Raw genomic sequence first — 19022 nt, forward strand, 5'->3', positions numbered from 1 at the left:
TTCTTCTTCACATTGGTCTTTTTCAGTGTCCATCCGTTTATTATTGCTTTTCATAAAATTCTAATGCATATTTTTCCTCTGAATGCCTGCAAGAAAATGAATTTCATCAGTAAATGGTAACATATATAAGATACTTTGAACTTTGCTACTCGGGAAATATCCAATAGTCTCATAACAATTGGATAGAAGCTGTCCTTAAACCTGGTGCAATGCTCTTTCAGGCTTTTGTACCTGGGAGAGGGGGATGAGAGAATGTGTGGGGTGGGTGAGGTCTTTGATTTTGCTGGTTTCTACAGTGAGACACCGATAAGAGTTCACGGAGGATCAGTTTCAGAGATGTGCTGAGTTGCACCCACAGCTCTCTGTGTCACGGATTGAGCAGTTGCCGTACCAACAAGAGGGATTTTTATTGATGCCCTTAGCTCTGAAAGATTTGTCTAGCTAGCTGTCAAGACCCCCCCCCCAACAAGATAAGTGGACAGCCACTTAAGTACATGGATAGGAAAGGTTTAGAGGGAGGTAGGCCAAAGGCGGGTAGGTGGGATGAGATGGAAATTTTGGGCCGAAGGGCCTGGCTCTAGGCTGAGTAACTGTGACGCAGTAACTGATGCTGGATAGCGAGGGAATCAAGGGTTATGATGATCAGACAGAAGAGTGGAGTGGGCTATAGAAACAGCCCGGGTGGTGGACAGTCTGCCGAGACAGAAGATCGCCTGTGCTCTTGTCGAGGGGTGATCAGGTGTGAGGGGCCAAATGGTCCCATTCTACTTCTCTTTCTTCCATTCTTATCTGCAGCTGCTCCATGGGTGTTAGAAGCAAGAGCTGCCGTTAAATAAAGGTATCCATTACTCTTTCTCATTAATACAATCATGGAGGAGGTACAGGAACCTGAAGATGCATATTCAGCATTTCAAGTTCAGCTTCTTATCTCTGCCATCAGATTTCTGGACAGTCCACGAACCCATGAACACTTCCTCAGTATATTTTTTCTTCTCTCTGTTCTCTTTTGACACAACTTATTAAGTTTAATGATTTATGTTTACATGTTATTGTAATTTGTGGTATTTTATCATTATGTACTGCACTCGAGTGTTGAAGCAAAACAACAGTTTTCACGTTACATGCCTGTGATATGAAACGATTCAGGTTCCCTTTAAAGCACCAGCTCTTTGATGAATTGCTGCTCGTAAATTGTCATCGTTCAGGCGATCCCGTCTTCTGATGTTACGTTGATCTTTCGTAGGGAGGCTCGAGTACAGCCTGTGAGTTTGGACTGAGCTCGAGTGTTCCAGCACTTTCTGATGCTGCCTCTGAGGCTGACAGTTGTCAGCCAATCTCTGCAGGGGAAAGGAGTGTAGCGAAGGCCTGCCTCAGGTAAACATGAAGACAAAGATTTGCTTTATATGTCACATGTCAAAACATACGGTGACTGTGTCCCCAGTGACCAGACTCGTCCCCTGTGACCAGACACACCCCCAGTGACCAGACCCGTCCCCCATGACCAGACCCACCCCCAGTGACCAGACCCGTCCCCAGTCACCAGACCCATCCCCAGTGACCAGACCCGTCCCCAGTCACCAGACCCGTCCCCAGTGACCAGACCCGTCCCCCATGACCAGACCCACCCCCAGTGACCAGACCCATCCCCAGTGATCAGACCCGTCCCCAGTGACCAGACCCGTCCCCAGTGACCAGACCCATCTCCAGTGACCAGACCCATCCCCAGTGACCAGACCCGTCCCCAGTGACCAGACCCATCTCCAGTGACCAGACCCGTCCCAAGTCACCAGACCTGTCTCCAGTGACCAGACCCGTCCCCAGTGACCAGACCCATCCCCAGTCACCTGACCCGTCTCCAGTGACCAGACACATCTCCAGTCACCAGACCCATCTCCAGTCACCAGACCCATCCACGGTGACCAGACCCATCCCCAGTCACCAGACCCGTCTCCAGTGACCAGACCCGTCCCCTGTGACCAGACCCACCCCCAGTGACCAGCCCCATCCCCAGTGACCAGACCCACCCCCAGTGACCAGACCCGTCCCCAGTGACCAGACCCATCCCCAGTGACCAGACCAGTCCCCAGTGACCAGACCCATTTGCAATGACCTGACTGTGCCTTGTGACCAGATCAGACCCCAGTGAGCAGATCCATCATCAGTAACAAGACCCATCCCAAGTGATTACATTTGTCCCAGTAACCAGACCTGTTCCTGGGTTCCAGCTCTATAACCAGAGCTCTTGGTGATGCCTCTGAAATGTTTTCCACACTCTGGCTGGTGCTGGGACTTACTGACTCAACAACCGCTTGTAATCTGACGTTGATTCTCAGTGATTCATGGCTCTCTGTGAGAAGAAATTCCCACCTTAAATAGAAGATCTTTTATCCCTTTTTGTGATTCACTCACTGGGTCAAAGACTTATTACTTTATGTAAGTGATTCAAATGTGTGAGTTTTGTGTTTCTTGGTGGGTGACAGGGACTTTGATCAGTGTCTAGTGTCCAATTTGCTGAGGGCTCGTAGATACAACAAGTAATTAAAACATAGAACATCATGCCATACTTCACTGAAACAAGCCATTTGACCCACAATGTTTTGGATAACATAAGAACATAAGAAATCGGAACAGGAGTAGTCCATCTGGCCCGTTGAGCCTGCTCCGTCATTCAATAAGATCATGGCTGATCTGACCATGGATTCATCTCCACCCACTTGCCTTTTTCCCATAACCCTTAATTCCTCTACTGTGCAAAAATATTTCCAACCTTGTCTTAAATATATTTACTGAGGTAGCTTCCACTGCTTCACTGGGCAGAGAGTTCCACAGATTCACCACTCTCTGGGAAACGCAGTTCCTCCTCATCTCTGTCCTAAATTTACTCCCCCAAATCTTGACACTATGTCCCCTAGTTCTACCTACCAGTGGAAACAACTTTCCTGTCTCTATCTTAACTATCCCTTCCATAATTTTATATGTTTCTCTAAGATCTCCTCTCATCCTTCTGAATTCCAGCGAGTATAGTCCCAAGCAATTCAATCTCTCCTCATTGTTTAACTCTCTCATCTCTGGAATCAACCTGGTGAACCTCCTCTGCACTGCCTCCAAAGCCAGTATATCCTTCCTCAAGTAAGGAGACCAGAACTGCATGCAATACTCCAGGTGTGGCCTCATCAGTACCCTGTACAGTTGCAGCATAACCTCCCGGCTCTTAAATTCAACCCCTCTAGCAATGAAGGACAGCATTCCATTTGCCTCCTTGATAGCCTGCTGCACCTGCAAACCAACCTTCTGTGTTTCATGCACAAGCTCTCCCAAGTCCCTCTGCACAGCCGCATGCTGCAATCTTTTACCATTTAAATAATAATCTGCTCTTCCATTTTTCCTTCCAAAAGTGGATGACCTCACATTTACCAACATTGCATTCCATCTGCCAGACCCTTGCCCACTCACTTAACCTATTTATATCTCTCTGCAGACTCTCCATATCCTCTGCACAATTTGCTTTTCCACTTAATTTAGTGTCATCAACAAACTTAGATACACTACACTCAGTCGCCTCTTCTAGATCATTAATGTATATCGTGAACAGCTGCAGACCCAGCACCAACCCTTGTGACACACCACTCACCACTGATTGTCAATCAGAGAAACATCCCTGTGTCCCAACTCTCTGCTTTCTATCAGTTAACCAATCCTCTGTCCATGCTAATACATCATCCCAACTCTGTGCACCCTTACCTTATGGATGTCTTTTAAGTGGCACCATATCAAAAGCCTTCTGGAAATCCAAGTAAGTAACATCCATCTGTTCCCCTCTATCCATCGTGTTCATTATCTCCTCAAAGAACTCCAGTTAGTTTGTCAAACAGGACCTGCCTTTGTTGAGTCCATGCTGTGTCTGCCTGATGGATCCATTTCTTTCCAGATGCCTTGCTATTTCTTCTTTAATGATAACTTCAAGCATCTTCCCAACTACAGATGTTAAACTAACTGACCTATAGTTACCTGCCTTTTGCCTATACTATTTTTTGAACAGTGGCATGACATTCTCCTTCTTTTAATCTGCCGGGACCTGCTCAGAATCCAGAGAATTTTGGTAAATCATCACTAAAGCCTCTACTATAACCTCTGCCATTTCTTTCAGTACCCTGGGATGCATTCCATCAGGGCCAGGGGACTTGTCTATCATCAGGCCCACAAGTTTGCTCAACTCTATCTCTTCAGTAATAGCTATTGTATCAAAGTTCTCACCTCCCATCACATCCATATCATCTCTCTTTGGGTTGTTAGATATGTCCTCCACTCTGAAGACTGACACAAAATAGTCATTCAAAGCCTTGCCCATTTCCTCATTAGTGACTACATTCACTTTAGTCACCTCCACTTTATATAATTATAAAAACTTTTACTATTCATTTTTATATTTTATGATAGCTTATTTTCATAATCTATCTTCCCTTTCTTTATTGCTTTTTGAAGTTTTCCCAATTTTCCAGTTTTCCACTACCCTTGGTGATTTTGTATGCACGAGCTTTTAGTTTGATGCGTTCCTTTATTTCCTCAGTTAACCATGGCTGGCTCTGCCCACCCTTACTGTCCTTGTTTTCAACTGGAATATACTTTTGTTGAGGACCATGAAAAATCTCTTTGGAAGTCTTCCACTGTTCCTCAACTGTCCCAGAGTGTAGCCTTTGTTCCCAGTCTACACTATCCAACTCCTACCTCATCCCATAGTAGTCTCCATTGTTTGGGAATAATACACTGGTTTTAGATCAAAGTATTGCTCCCTCTATTTGCATGAGAAATTCAATCATTCTGGTGATCACTCTTTTCAAGAGGATCCCCAGCTACAAGATCTCTAATGTTACCTGTCTCATTGAAAAGGACCAGGTCCAAGATAGCATGTTCCCTTGTAGGTTCAGTAACATGCTGTTCAAGAAAGCCATCACTGGTGCTTTCTATGAAATCCTCCTCAGGACTGCCTCAACCAACTTGATTCACCCAACCTATGTGCAAGTTAAAGTCCTCCATGATAACTGCTGTTCCATTCTTACATATTCAGATATTTCTTGGTTTATTGCCTGTGTCACTGTAATGTCATTATTCAATGGCCTAAAGACACCAGCCACTAATGATTTTTTCCCTTTGCCATTCCTAATCTCTACACAGATGAATTCAACATTCTGCTCCTTAGATCTCATAACGTCTCTCACTATCACCCTGATCTCATCCCTAATTAAGAGCGCTACCCCATCTCCCTCGCCTTCCTGATATCCTTGGATATTTAATTTCCAGTGTTCTCCACCCTGCGATCATGTTTCTGCAATGGCCACTAAATCATACCCCTTTGTATTGATTTGTGCCACAAGTTCACTGACCTGGTTACAAATACTATGGGAATTCAGATGAAGTGCCCTTACACTCATTGTGCCTTTGGAATCTAGTGACCTCAGTCCCTGATACACTTGACTTTTCTGCACTGCTCCTTTACTTTTCTCTTTTTTAACCTTTGCTTTTTCTTTATCTTTATTCACACTTTTCTCTTTTACTTTATCCATACTTCTCCAACCTGTTGAACCCACTGCCGCCACAGAAACATCCACACTGACCGTCCCGTCACAGACACATCCACACTGACCGTCCCGTGACAGACACATCCACACTGACCGTCCCGTCACAGACACATCCACACTGACCGTCCCTTCACAGACACATCCACACTGACCGTCCCGTGACAGACACATCCACACTGACCGTCCCTTCACAGACACATCCACACTGACCGTCCCTTCACAGACACATCCACACTGACCGTCACATCTCAGACACACATCCACACTGACCTTCCCTTCACAGACACATCCACACTGACCTTCCCTTCACAGACACATCCACACTGTCCGTCCCGTCACAGACACATCCACACTGACCGTCCCGTCACAGAAACATCCACACTGACCGTCCCGTCACAGACACATCCACACTGACCGTCCCTTCACAGACACATCCACACTGACCGTCCCTTCACAGACACATCCACACTGACCGTCCCGTCACAGACACATCCACACTGACCGTCCCGTGACAGACACATCCACACTGACCGTCCCTTCACAGACACATCCACACTGACCGTCCCGTCACAGACACATCCACACTGACCGTCCCGTCACAGACACATCCACACTGACCGTCCTGTCACAGACACATCCACACTGACCGTCCCTTCACAGACACATCCACACTGACCGTCCCTTCACAGACACATCCACACTGACCGTCCCGTCACAGACACATCCACACTGACCGTCCCTTCACAGACACATCCACACTGACCGTCCCTTCACAGACACATCCACACTGACCGTCCTGTCACAGACACATCCACACTGACCGTCCCGTCACAGACACATCCACACTGACCGTCCCTTCACAGACACATCCACACTGACCGTCCCGTCACAGACACATCCACACTGACCGTCCCTTCACAGACACACATCCACACTGACCGTCCCGTCACAGACACATCCACACTGACCGTCCCGTCACAGACACATCCACACTGACCGTCCTGTCACAGACACATCCACACTGACCGTCCCGTCACAGACACATCCACACTGACCGTCCCTTCACAGACACATCCACACTGACCGTCCCGTCACAGACACATCCACACTGACCGTCCCGTCACAGACACATCCACACTGACCGTCCCTTCACAGACACATCCACACTGTCCGTCCCGCCACAGAAACATCCACACTGACCGTCCCTTCACAGACACATCCACACTGACCGTCCCTTCACAGACACATCCACACTGACCGTCCCGTCACAGACACATCCACACTGACCGTCCCGTCACAGACACATCCACACTGACCGTCCCGTGACAGACACATCCACACTGACCGTCCCTTCACAGACACATCCACACTGACCGTCCCGTCACAGACACATCCACACTGACCGTCCTGTCACAGACACATCCACACTGACCGTCCCGTCACAGACACATCCACACTGACCGTCCTGTCACAGACACATCCTCACTGACCATCCCTTCACAGACACATCCACACTGACCGTCCCTTCACAGACACATCCACACTGACCGTCCCTTCACAGACACATCCACACTGACCGTCCCGTCACAGACACATCCACACTGACCGTCCCTTCACAGACACATCCACACTGACCGTCCCTTCACAGACACATCCACACTGACCGTCCTGTCACAGACACATCCACACTGACCGTCCCGTCACAGACACATCCACACTGACCGTCCCTTCACAGACACATCCACACTGACCGTCCCGTCACAGACACATCCACACTGACCGTCCCTTCACAGACACACATCCACACTGACCGTCCCGTCACAGACACATCCACACTGACCGTCCCGTCACAGACACATCCACACTGACCGTCCTGTCACAGACACATCCACACTGACCGTCCCGTCACAGACACATCCACACTGACCGTCCCTTCACAGACACATCCACACTGACCGTCCCGTCACAGACACATCCACACTGACCGTCCCTTCACAGACACATCCACACTGACCGTCCCGTCACAGACACATCCACACTGACCGTCCCTTCACAGACACATCCACACTGTCCGTCCCGCCACAGAAACATCCACACTGACCGTCCCTTCACAGACACATCCACACTGACCGTCCCTTCACAGACACATCCACACTGACCGTCCCGTCACAGACACATCCACACTGACCGTCCCTTCACAGACACATCCACACTGACCGTCCCTTCACAGACACATCCACACTGTCCGTCCCGTCACAGACACATCCACACTGACCGTCCCTTCACAGACACATCCACACTGACCGTCCCGTGACAGACACATCCACACTGACCGTCCCTTCACAGACACATCCACACTGACCGTCCCGTGACAGACACATCCACACTGATCGTCACATCTCAGACACACATCCACACTGACCGTCCCGTGACAGACACATCCACACTGACCGTCCCTTCACAGACACATCCACACTGACCGTCCCGTGACAGACACATCCACACTGACCGTCCCTTCACAGACACATCCACACTGACCGTCCCTTCACAGACACATCCACACTGACCGTCCCGTGACAGACACATCCACACTGACCGTCCCTTCACAGACACATCCACACTGACCGTCCCGTGACAGACACATCCACACTGACCGTCCCTTCACAGACACATCCACACTGACCGTCCCTTCACAGACACATCCACACTGACCGTCCCGTGACAGACACATCCACACTGATCGTCACATCTCAGACACACATCCACACTGACCTTCCCTTCACAGACACATCCACACTGACCTTCCCTTCACAGACACATCCACACTGTCCGTCCCGTCACAGACACATCCACACTGGTCGGCTCTCGTACAAGCTGTTCCAAGAATGCATCCCGTAGGCACTCTACAAACTCCCTATCCTGGGGTCCAGCACCAACCTGATTCTCCCAGTTCACCTGCGTGTTGAAATCCCCCATAACTACTGCGACATTACCTTTGCCACATGCCAATGTTAACTCCCAATTCAACTTGCACCAATATCCATGCTACTGTTTGATGGCCTGTAGACAACACCGATTAGGGCCTTTTTGCCCTTACTGTTCCTCAGTTCTATCCACACAGACTCTACTTCTCCTGATCCTATGATCCCCCTTGCAAAGGACTGAATCTCATTCCTCACCAACAGGGCCACCCCACCCCATCTGCCCACATTTCTGTCCCTACGATAGCACGTATACCCTTGTACATTCATTTCCCAGGTCTGATCTCCCTGCAGCCATGTCTCCGTTATCCCAACAACATCATAGTTACCCATTCGCACCTGAGCTTCAAGCCTTATTTCTGACACTTCATGCATTCAGATATAGAATTTTTAGCCCATTTCTCCTCTCTCTGTTTAAATCGCTGCCTATTGTGCTTAACCCAGCTCCCCGAACTCCCTTCGGGCTATACGCCCCTTGAATTTTGTTGACGCCCCTTAAATTTTGACGCCCCTTTTGCCAGATGGTGGTGAATATGTGGAATTCATTGCCATAGGTGGCTGTGGAGGTCAAATCATTGTGTATCTTTAAAGTGAAGGTTGATAGTTTCTTGATTAGTCAGGCCATCAAAGGTTATGAGGAGAAGGTAGGAGAATGGAATTGAGAGGGATAATAAATCAGCCATGATGGAGTGGAGGAGCAGACTCGATGAGCTGAATGGCCTAATTCTGCTCCTATGTCTTATGGAAACATGTACTTGGAGTCAGAGATGGTCCTTTGCTTCAGTATTCAGCAGTAAGAGGGAGGTTGATGAAAGTGAGATCAGTGCAGAACACGCTAATGTGCTGGAGCATGTTGAGCTTAAGAAAAAGGCAGCATTGGAGCTTCTGAAAAATATTAGGATAGATAAGCCCTGGGCCAGACAGGATAAACATCAGGTTACTACAGAAAGAGTGGAAAGCCATTGCTGGTGCACTGATGGTGATCCTCGTGTTCTCATCGACTGAAGGAGTAGTATCAGATGTCCAGAGGGTGTTCAAGAAATGGAGTTGGGATAACCCTAGGAATTTTGACCAGTGAGTCTTACATCAGTGGAGGGCAAATTATAGGAGAAGATTCATAGAGACAGGATTTACAAGCATCGTCTGATTCAGGATTGTCAACAAGTATGTGGCAAAGCATACCGATGAAGGTAGAGCTATATGGACTTTGGTAAAGTGTTGAGAAGATTCCCCATGGTAGGATTATTCAGAAAGTCAGGAGGCACGGGATCCAGGGAAACCAGACTGTGTGGATTCAGAATTGGCTTGCCCACAGAAGGCAGAGTGTGATTGGAGATGGAGTGAATTCTGACTGGTGACCAGTGGTGTACCGCAGGGGTCAGTTCTGGGACCTCGCTCTTTGTGGTTTTTATAAATGGCTTGGATGAGCAAGTAGAATGGTGGGTTAGTGAGTTTGCAGATGACATAGAGGTTGGTGGAGCTGTGGATTGTGTAGAAGGTTGTCACAGGTTACAAGAAGTGGCAGATGGAGGTCAGCCAGGAAAAGTGTGAAACGATTTACTTCGGAAGGTCGAATTTGAAGGCAGCGTACAGGTTAATGACAGCATTCTTTGCAGAGTGTAGAAACAGAGGGATCATGGGGGTCACATCAATAGGTCTGTCAAAGTCCCAGAGTGAGTTGATAGCAAGGCTAAGAAGGTGTAGGGTGTGTTGATCTTCATTAGTCGGGGGAATGAGTTCAAGAGCTGTGAGGTATATACTGTAGCTCTATAAACCTCGGGCTAGAACACACTTACAGTGTTGTGCTCAGCTCTGGTCATATTATAGGAGGGATGTGGAAGCTTTAGAGAGGCTGCAGAGGAGATATAGCAGGAGCTGCCTGGATCAGAGAGCATGGCTTATGAGGAGAGTAGGGCTTTTCCCTTTGGAGTGAAGGAGGATGAGAGGTGACTTGATGGAGGTTTATAAGATGATGAGAGACACAGACTGAGTGAGCAGACAGTGTCTTTTTTTCCCAGGGCAGAACTGAATATTATGAGGGGGTATAATTTTAAGGTTGTTGGGAGGAAGAATTGGTGGGATGTCAGAAATAGAATTTTTACATAGAGTGGTGTTTGTGAGAATGCCCTGCCAAGGGTGGTGATAATGGCAGATACATTAGGGATATTTAAGGGTCTCTTTGGTGGCACATGAATGATAGAAAAATATTGGACTACATGGGAGGGAAGGGTCAGACTAAACTTAGAGTAAGTTAAAGGGTCGGAACAATATTGTCAGCTGAAGGGCCTGTACTGTGCTGTACTATTTTATATTCTGTCCTTGAGCCCGTAGATACCAGCTTTCAGGCTGGGAAATCTTGTTACTTTTCACCATTATCATCCAGTGTGTAGACTAACAAAATAGCGGGTGGCGGCGGTGAATGGAGAATTGGAGAATGGCTAATGTTATCCCACTTTTTAAGAAAGGAGGGAGGGAGAAAACAGAGAACTATCAACCTGTTAGCCTGACATCGGTGGTGGGGAAGATGCTAGAGTCCATTACTAAGGATGAAATAGTGGCATATCTAGATAGGATTGGGCCAAGCCAGCATGGATTTACCAAGGGCAAATCATGCTTGACTAATCTATTGGAGTTTTTTGAGGATGTAACCAGGAAGTTAGATGGGGGAGATCCAGTGGATGTAGTGTACCTTGATTTTCAGAAGGCATTTGATGAGGTCCCACATAGGAGATTGGTGGGTAAAATCAAAGCTCAGGGCATTGGGGGGAAGATATTGACATGGATAGAAAACTGGTTGGCAGATAGAAAGCAAAGGGTAACGGTGAATGGGTGTTTCTCGAAATGGCAGGTGGTGACTAGTGGGGTGCCATAGGGTTCGGTATTGGGACCACACTGTTTACGATTTACATCAACGATTTAGATGAAGGCATTGAGAATAACATCAGCAAATTTGCTGATGATACTAAGCTGGGTGGCAGTGTGACGTGTGATGAGGATGTTAGGAGAATTCAGGGTGACTTGGACAGGCTGGGTGAGTGGGCAGATACTTGGCAGATGACGTTTAATGTGAATAAGTGTGAGGTTATCCACTTTGGGAGTAAGAACAGGAAGGCAGATTATTATCTGAGCAGTGTAGAGTTAGGTAAGGAAGAAATACAAAGAGATCTAGGAGTCCTTGTTCATCAGTCACTGAAGGTGTATGAGCAAGTGCAGCAGGCAGTGAAGAAGGCTAATGGAATGTTGGCCTTTATTACAAAGGGAATTGAGTACAAGAGCAAGGAAATCCTTTTACATTTGTACAGGGCCCTGGTGAGACCACACCTGGAGTATTGTGTACAGTTTTGGTCTCCAGGGTTAAGGAAGGACACCTTGGCTGTAGAGGAAGTGCAGCGTAGATTCACGAGGTTAATTCCTGGGATGTCTGGACTGTCTTACACAGAGAGGTTAGAGAGACTGGGCTTGTACACGCTGGAATTAAGGAGATTAAGAGGGGATCTGATTGAAACATATAAGATTATTAAGGGATTGGACAAGATAGAGGCAGGAAATATGTTCCAGATGCTGGGAGAGTCCAGTACCAGAGGGCATGGTTTGAAAATAAGGGGTAGGTCATTTAGGACAGAGTTAAGGAAAAACTTCTTCTCCCAGAGAGTTATGGGGGTCTGGAATGCACTGCCTCGGAAGGCAGTGGAGGCCAATTCTCTGGATGCTTTCAAGAAGGAGCTCGATAGGTATCTTATGGATAGGGGAATCAAGGGATATGGGGACAAGGCAGGAACCAGGTATTGATAGTAGTTGATCAGCCATGATCTCAGAATGGCGGTGCAGGCTCGAAGGGGCCGAATGGTCTACTTCTGCACCTATTGTCTATTGTCTATTGTCTAAAAGAAATTCCTCCTCATCTCTGTTCTAAAGGTAGTCCTTGTACTCTGAGGCTGTGCCCTCTGATCCTGGACACCCCACTATAGGAAACATCTTCTCCACGTCCACTCTATCCTGGCCTTTCAATATTCAATCAGCCTCACTGACTGGTATGGAGGGGTGACCACACAGGGTCGGAGAAAGCTGCAGGACATTGTAAACTCAGCCAGCTTCAGCATCAGCACCAGTCTCCCCAGCACTGAGCACACTCTCAAAAGGTGATGCCTCAGAAAGGCGGCGCCCATTATTAAGGACCCCTACCACCTAGAACATGCCCTCTTCCATCAAGGAGGAGGTACGGCAGCCTGAAGGCACACACTCAATGCTTCAGGAAAACTTCTTCGCCTTCATCATCAGATCTCTGAACAGACTGTGAACAAATGTACACTATTTAATATTGTCTTACTCTCTTTTTGCACAGCTTATTTAATTTAATTTCTTAAATACATTCTTTTTATTGTAATTTACAGATTTTTTATATTATGTATTGCTACCACAAAGACAACAAGCCAATGTTATTAAACCTGATTCAATGGGATCCCCCTCATTCTTCTAAACTCCAGCAAGTACAAGCCCAGGGCCATCACACGCTCCTCAGACTGTTTGTTAACCCTTTCGTTGCCAGGACAATTCTCGGGAACCTCCTTTGGAGCATCTCAAAGCTAGCACATACAGTGGCTCACAATACGATCTGACTAACGCCTGGGGCAATAGTACTCAGGGTATAAATCCATGAAAGTTATCTTTAAGCATTGTTACAAATGTAACAAAAAGCAATTACACAAACTTAAATTAATATAAAAGCATTAATACACTCTGAGAAACACAAAATGATGGAGGGACTCAGCAGGTGAGGCAGCATCTATGGACAAGAGTAAGACAAAGGAGATGGTGATGGACTTCAGGAAGACCAAGCCTGCACTGCTCCGTTACTACTGTTGGTGAGGACGTGGATGTGGTGAGGACCTACAAGTACCTGGGGTGCACCTGGATGACAGACTGGAGCACCAACACAGAGGCTGTGTACAAGAAGGGCCAGGGTCACCTCTACTCCCTGAGTAGACTGAGGCCCCTTGGAGTGTGCAGGCCTCTCCTTCACATGATCTACCAGTCTGTTGTCACCAGTACACTCTTCTATATGGTGGTGTGCTGGGGCATTGACATCAACACGGGTGATGCCAACAGGCACAATAAACTGTTGGGAAGGCTGGCTCTGTTATAGGAGTCAAACTAACCACGCTGGAGTTTGTGGTAGAACAAAGAACCCTACGGAAAATCCTGGCAATTCTGGACAATGTCTCTCATCCTCTGCATGCCACCTTGGCTGAACAGAGGAGCACTTCTAGAGACAACTGTGCTGCTCCATATGAGGCCATTGGGCTCTATACTGAGTCATAGGGGAAGTGATAACTCCTCCTGTTAGACTGTTTGAAGTAACATTTTTTATTCTTTCTGACGTCTCTTCTAGTTTTTGTATATATGTGTACTTGTAATGCCACTGTGACACAGGAATTTTCTTTGGGATCAATGAAGTATCTATCTATCCATCTATCTTTCTAAAATGCTGGAGGAACTCAGCAGGTCAGGCAGCATCTACGGAGATGATTAAACTCTCGACATTTCGGACTAAGAACGTTCATCAGGACGGGAAAGGAAGGTGACGGAAGCTAGAATAAGAATGTTGTGGGGGCAGAGGGGAAGGAGGACAGGCTAAAAGTTGATAGTTGAAGCCAGGTGGGTGGAGAGAGCAGAATTATTTTAGAAGCTGGGAGATGATATGTGGCAACTCTCGGACGCCTCCTCTTATCCAGCCTTGAATAGGACTCCATTAGGGTCATCAGGTCACTTTCTCTTGAGCCATCACCAACCTCATCAACTACAGAGACCTCCCATCCAGTGCCACCAACCTCATAGTTCCCCTACCCCACACAGCTTGCTTCTACCTCCTACCCACGATCCACAAACCTGACTGTCAGATTAGACCCATTGTTTCTGTCTGCTCCTGTCCCACTGAACTTGTGTCTGCATCCCTCGACTCCACTTACCCTCCTCGGTTCAGTCCCTCCTCACCTGAATCTGAGAGACTTCACATGCTCTCAGTCTCCATAACATCTTTCAACTCCCTGGCCCTGGCCGCCTCGTTCTCACCATCCCCATGATGCCCCTGTACACTTCTATCCCCCATCAAAAACCCTTAAATCTCTCTGCTCATTTCTTGATGACATATCCGACAAGTTGCCCTCCATCACCAAGCATATCTTTACCCCCCCATTCTCCACTTTTTGCAGGAATTGCTCCATCATACATCCTTCCCCACTAATCTCCCTCCTGGCCTTACCTCTGCCAGTGGAAGAAGAGCTACCTCTCCTCCTCCCTCACCACCATTCTGGTCCCAAGCTGTCTTTCACCTGCGAATGATGTCGGGGTTGTCTACTAGAGCTGGTGCACCCAATGCAGCCTCCTCTACGTTGGTGAGACCTGATGTAGGTTGGAGAGAGACCCACCTTGTTGGGCTGACCATTTCAAGTCCTATCCCCATTCCCATTCCGACATGTTGGTCCATGGCCTCTTCTTCTGCCACGATGAGGCCTCACTCAGCTTGGAGAAGCAACACTTCATATTCCATCTGTTTATCCTCCAACCTGATGACGTGAACATCAATTTCTCCGATTTCTGATATTTTTCCCCCTCTCCCTTCCTTCTTTTTCAATTCTCTACTCTGGCTTTTTACCCCTTCTCCTCACCTGCCTATCTCCTCCCTCTGGTGCTTCTTCTCCTTCCTTTTCCCCCATGGTCCTCTCTCCTTTCCTATCGGATTCCTTCTTCTCCAGCTCTTTACCTTCTCCTCCTGCCACCTCCCAGCTTCTTCCTTCCCCTACCCACCTGGCTGGTTTCACCTATCACCCTCCTTCCCCTTCCCCCACCTTTTTATTCCAGCATCTTCCATCTTCCTTTCCAGTCCTGGTGAAGAGGCTTGTTCTGAACTGTCGACTGTTTATTCATTTCCGTAGATGTTGAGTCCCTCCAGCATCTTGTGTGTGTTGCTCTGGTTTTCCAGCATCTGCAGAAGCTCTTGTGTTTATAATATACTCACCTCATCAGGTACAGGATTGAAACCTGGTTTGGTCTTCTGCTGCTGTAACCTCAAGGTTGCATTAACGAGCTGGTGCAGAGGTATACTTAATAAAGTGGCCACTGATTGCAATTCTCTATTCTTCATTATTGTTTAAAGTTGCTGGGTTTTATTGCGTGGTGTGCCCTGTCCAAAATACCACAGCAAGTTCCTAACACATACAGTGAATAAAGTTGATCCTTGATCCCTGATCCTTAAACAACTTACATGTTTGTAGAAATTAATGCTAAGGGCGGAAAACTGGAACATTTTTGAAGGCAGCAAAGGGTAATTAAAATAATAGTTGAGGGAGAAGACAGACTACGAGTGTAAATCAAGAAGGAATATAAACCAGATGGTGAGAGTTTCCACAAGTATATAAAGAGGAAGTTAAGATCTTAAATAAACATTCTTTCCTGAAACATTGAGTTGGGATGGGGCGATTAGTCATGAGCAATATGGCAGTGGCTGAAACGCCACATAAGTATTTAAAATTTGTTCTCATGGTAGGAGGGACTGAAAACTTCCTAACAGCATTGGGATAAAGATTAGCTCCGTCGCACAAACGTCGAAACCTACAGAGAAATACAGTGTTTGTGTCAATGGCTGACACAGTTCAAGGATATGGTGATGGTGGAGGGAGGAAGTGTTTAAAGATTAAAAGATTAGCTTTATTTGTCACAAGTACGTTGAGATATCGAAACGTACGGCGGAATGCGTCATTTTCATCGGTGGCCATCAGTCCAAGGGTGTGCTGGGGGCAGCCCGCAAGTGCCGGCGCATGTCTGGCGTGGCCGCGACTTACTAACCCAGAATGTGGGAGGCACACAGAGCAGCTGGAGGGAGCCTGCACGGTCACGGGGAGATTGTGAAAGCTCTCCACAGGCAGCGGTGGGAATTGAACCCCGCTACCATTATAAATGGTTGTGCTAACTGCTATGCTATCGTTATGCTGGGTACAGGAACTGGACAAACTAAAGGAAGTTCCAGAACCCTGAACGAGAGAGCTGCCACTCACTAGAGTTTTGTTTCTTGTATCGTTCTCTGTAAACTCTAGAGACTGTTGTGTGTGAAAATCCCAGGAGATCAGCAGCTTCTGAGATACTCAAACCACCCCATCTGGCACCAACAACAAGTCCACGGTCAAAGTCATTTAGATCACATTTCTTCCCCATTCTGGAGTTTGGTCTGAACAACAACTGAACCTCTTGAGCACGTCTGCATGCCTTTATCCATTGAGTTGCTGCCACTTGATTGGCTGAGTTAATTTTCATTACCAAGCTGGTGTCCAGGTGTATTTAGTAAGGAGGCCAGTGAGTGTAAGCTAATCAGTAAGGTTTATGAAAGGCGAATATTCTTCAACCAACTTTCTAAAGCTCTTTGAGGGTGATTGTCACATGTACTGAGATATGGGAAAAGTTTTTGAGTGTCATCCCGACAGATCATTGCCGTAGAACAAAAGAAAAGGAGAACTGGAATGCAAGATATGATACAGCTGGAGAGAAAGTGCAGGTAGACAACAAGGTGCAAGGATGATTGGGAGATTGTGGTGCAAGGGAAGGTCCTCCATTGGTTGGGGTCAACCATTAATGTTGCATCCTGGCTGTCAACATGATACACAAGCCAGGACAGTACGATATGGAGAGCAGGCTGTTACCCGTGCAGCAGGCTGCCGCTCTCCGTACAGATGATGACTCCAAAGGAACAGCAGAGACCAATACAATTTAGCACCGGTGGCATAGCAGGAGTTATCAATCAGTTTTGAACTCAATGTAGGACTTTGTTAGGGACTGTAGTTGTAGATTTTTTCTTGGGGTTTACTCCCGAAGCCCCACCCAGGAGTGGGTACAGCCGCAAAATGGCGGAGGTTCGAGGTCGGAGTTTTCCTTCTCCCAGGCGAGTTGCTGAGCCCCACCTGCCCGAAGCGACTGCTTTTAAGGTACTGGTAACCCACCTTTCCCTCTTCTCCTGTCGGAAGAAATGGTTCTGCCGGGCTTAGTAACTAAACCACATGTGGAGGCCAGGAGCTGGACTTGGTTGTCAGAGGCTATTTGTGGTGCATGCCATTGGAAGCATTTAATAAGTAGTGGGAGCTTGTCACCCCCACCTCACCCCACTCATTATGAGAACCCTAAGGGACTAGTGCAAGAGCTAGAGCTGTTCAGGAGTCTGATATCAGTGGGGTAGAGGCTGTCCTTGAGCCCGGTGGTACGTGTGCTCTAGCCTTGGCATCTTCTGACTGACAGCAGGGGAAGATGTCGGGGGTGAGAAGGGTCGGTGAAGTGTAGATGGAATCTACGGAGGGGGCGCCAGTTTCTCTGATATGCTGAACTGTGGCCACAACCCTGCAGTTTCAGCCAGAGCGCTGGAGAGGCATTGAAGAGTGCTGACGTATGGACGGGTCTGGGAACCCATCATTGAAATGTAGGGTTAGCATGCAGCTACTAATCAGGGAGACAGCTAGACTATTTCACAGGAGTTACTGTGGGACGATGACCTGGTGGAGAGCTGGTCTGACAAGCGGCAGATGGGGTTCAGCTGGGATAAGTGTGAAGTGATTTACTTTGAACTTCAAGCCAGAATTCAGGGTTAATGGCAGGATTCTCAGCAGTGTGGACTAACAGAGGGATCTTGGGGTCTATGTGCATAGATCCCTCAAAGTTTCTCCGCAGGTTGGTAAGAAGGTGCGGGGTGTGCGGGGAATTGAGTTCAAGAGCCGTGCCGTAGTGTTACAGCTCACTTGGAGTATTGCGTTCAGTTCTAGTCACCACGTTATAGGAAGAATGTGAAGCTTCAGAGAGGGTGCAGAGGAGATTTACCAGGATGGTGCCTGGATTAGTGAGCATGTATTATGAGGATAGTTTGAGAGAGCTTTTCTCTTTGGAGCAAAGGAGGATGAGAGGTTGAAGTTGTATAAGATGTTGAGGCCTAATTTGGAGAGTTGTTTGCAGTTCTGGTCACCCACCTACAGGAAAGATGTCAACAAGATTAAAATTTATAAAGACATTGCCAGGATCTGAGCACCTGAGTTATAGGGAAAGGTTGAATAGGTTTGGACTTTATTCCCTGGAGTGTAGGAGAATGAGGGGAGGTTTGATAGAGGTGTATGCCCAACTCTGTCCAACCCTTTCAATATTCGATAGTGTTTCAATACAACCCCCCTCATTCTTCTAAACTCCAGTGAGTACAGGCCAGAGCCATCAAGCGCTCCTCATACGTTAACCCTGTCATTCCTGGAATCATTCTCATGAATCTCCTCAGGACCGTCTCCGATGCAAACACATCCTCTAGGGTGGGAGCATGGGACCTAACCTCCTGCCCAATGACAGTAGTGAGGTAGGAGGGTTATCCGAGGTGGAATCTGGGGGGCACTGCAAAGGAGGGAGAGACTTTTGAAACTTTTATGAAGCATCTGGACAAGTGAACAAGTGT

The 19022-nt window shown here is 47.5% G+C and overlaps 1 long non-coding RNA gene across 1 annotated transcript in view; it reads right to left on the reverse strand.

The window, feature by feature from the left end:
- Positions 1-1129: 1129 nt before the first annotated feature.
- Positions 1130-19022, reverse strand: part of LOC132392919 (uncharacterized) — a 34247-nt gene continuing 16354 nt past the window's right edge. The window contains exons 2-3 of the long non-coding RNA XR_009511690.1: positions 2209-2347; positions 1130-1337 (exon numbers count right to left, since the gene is read on the reverse strand). This is a non-coding gene — a long non-coding RNA (uncharacterized LOC132392919). The remainder of the gene's footprint in view (positions 1338-2208; positions 2348-19022) is intronic.

This window comes from Hypanus sabinus, chromosome 4, assembly GCF_030144855.1.
Source record: "Hypanus sabinus isolate sHypSab1 chromosome 4, sHypSab1.hap1, whole genome shotgun sequence".
In the NCBI taxonomy this organism is placed as follows: domain Eukaryota; kingdom Metazoa; phylum Chordata; class Chondrichthyes; order Myliobatiformes; family Dasyatidae; genus Hypanus; species Hypanus sabinus.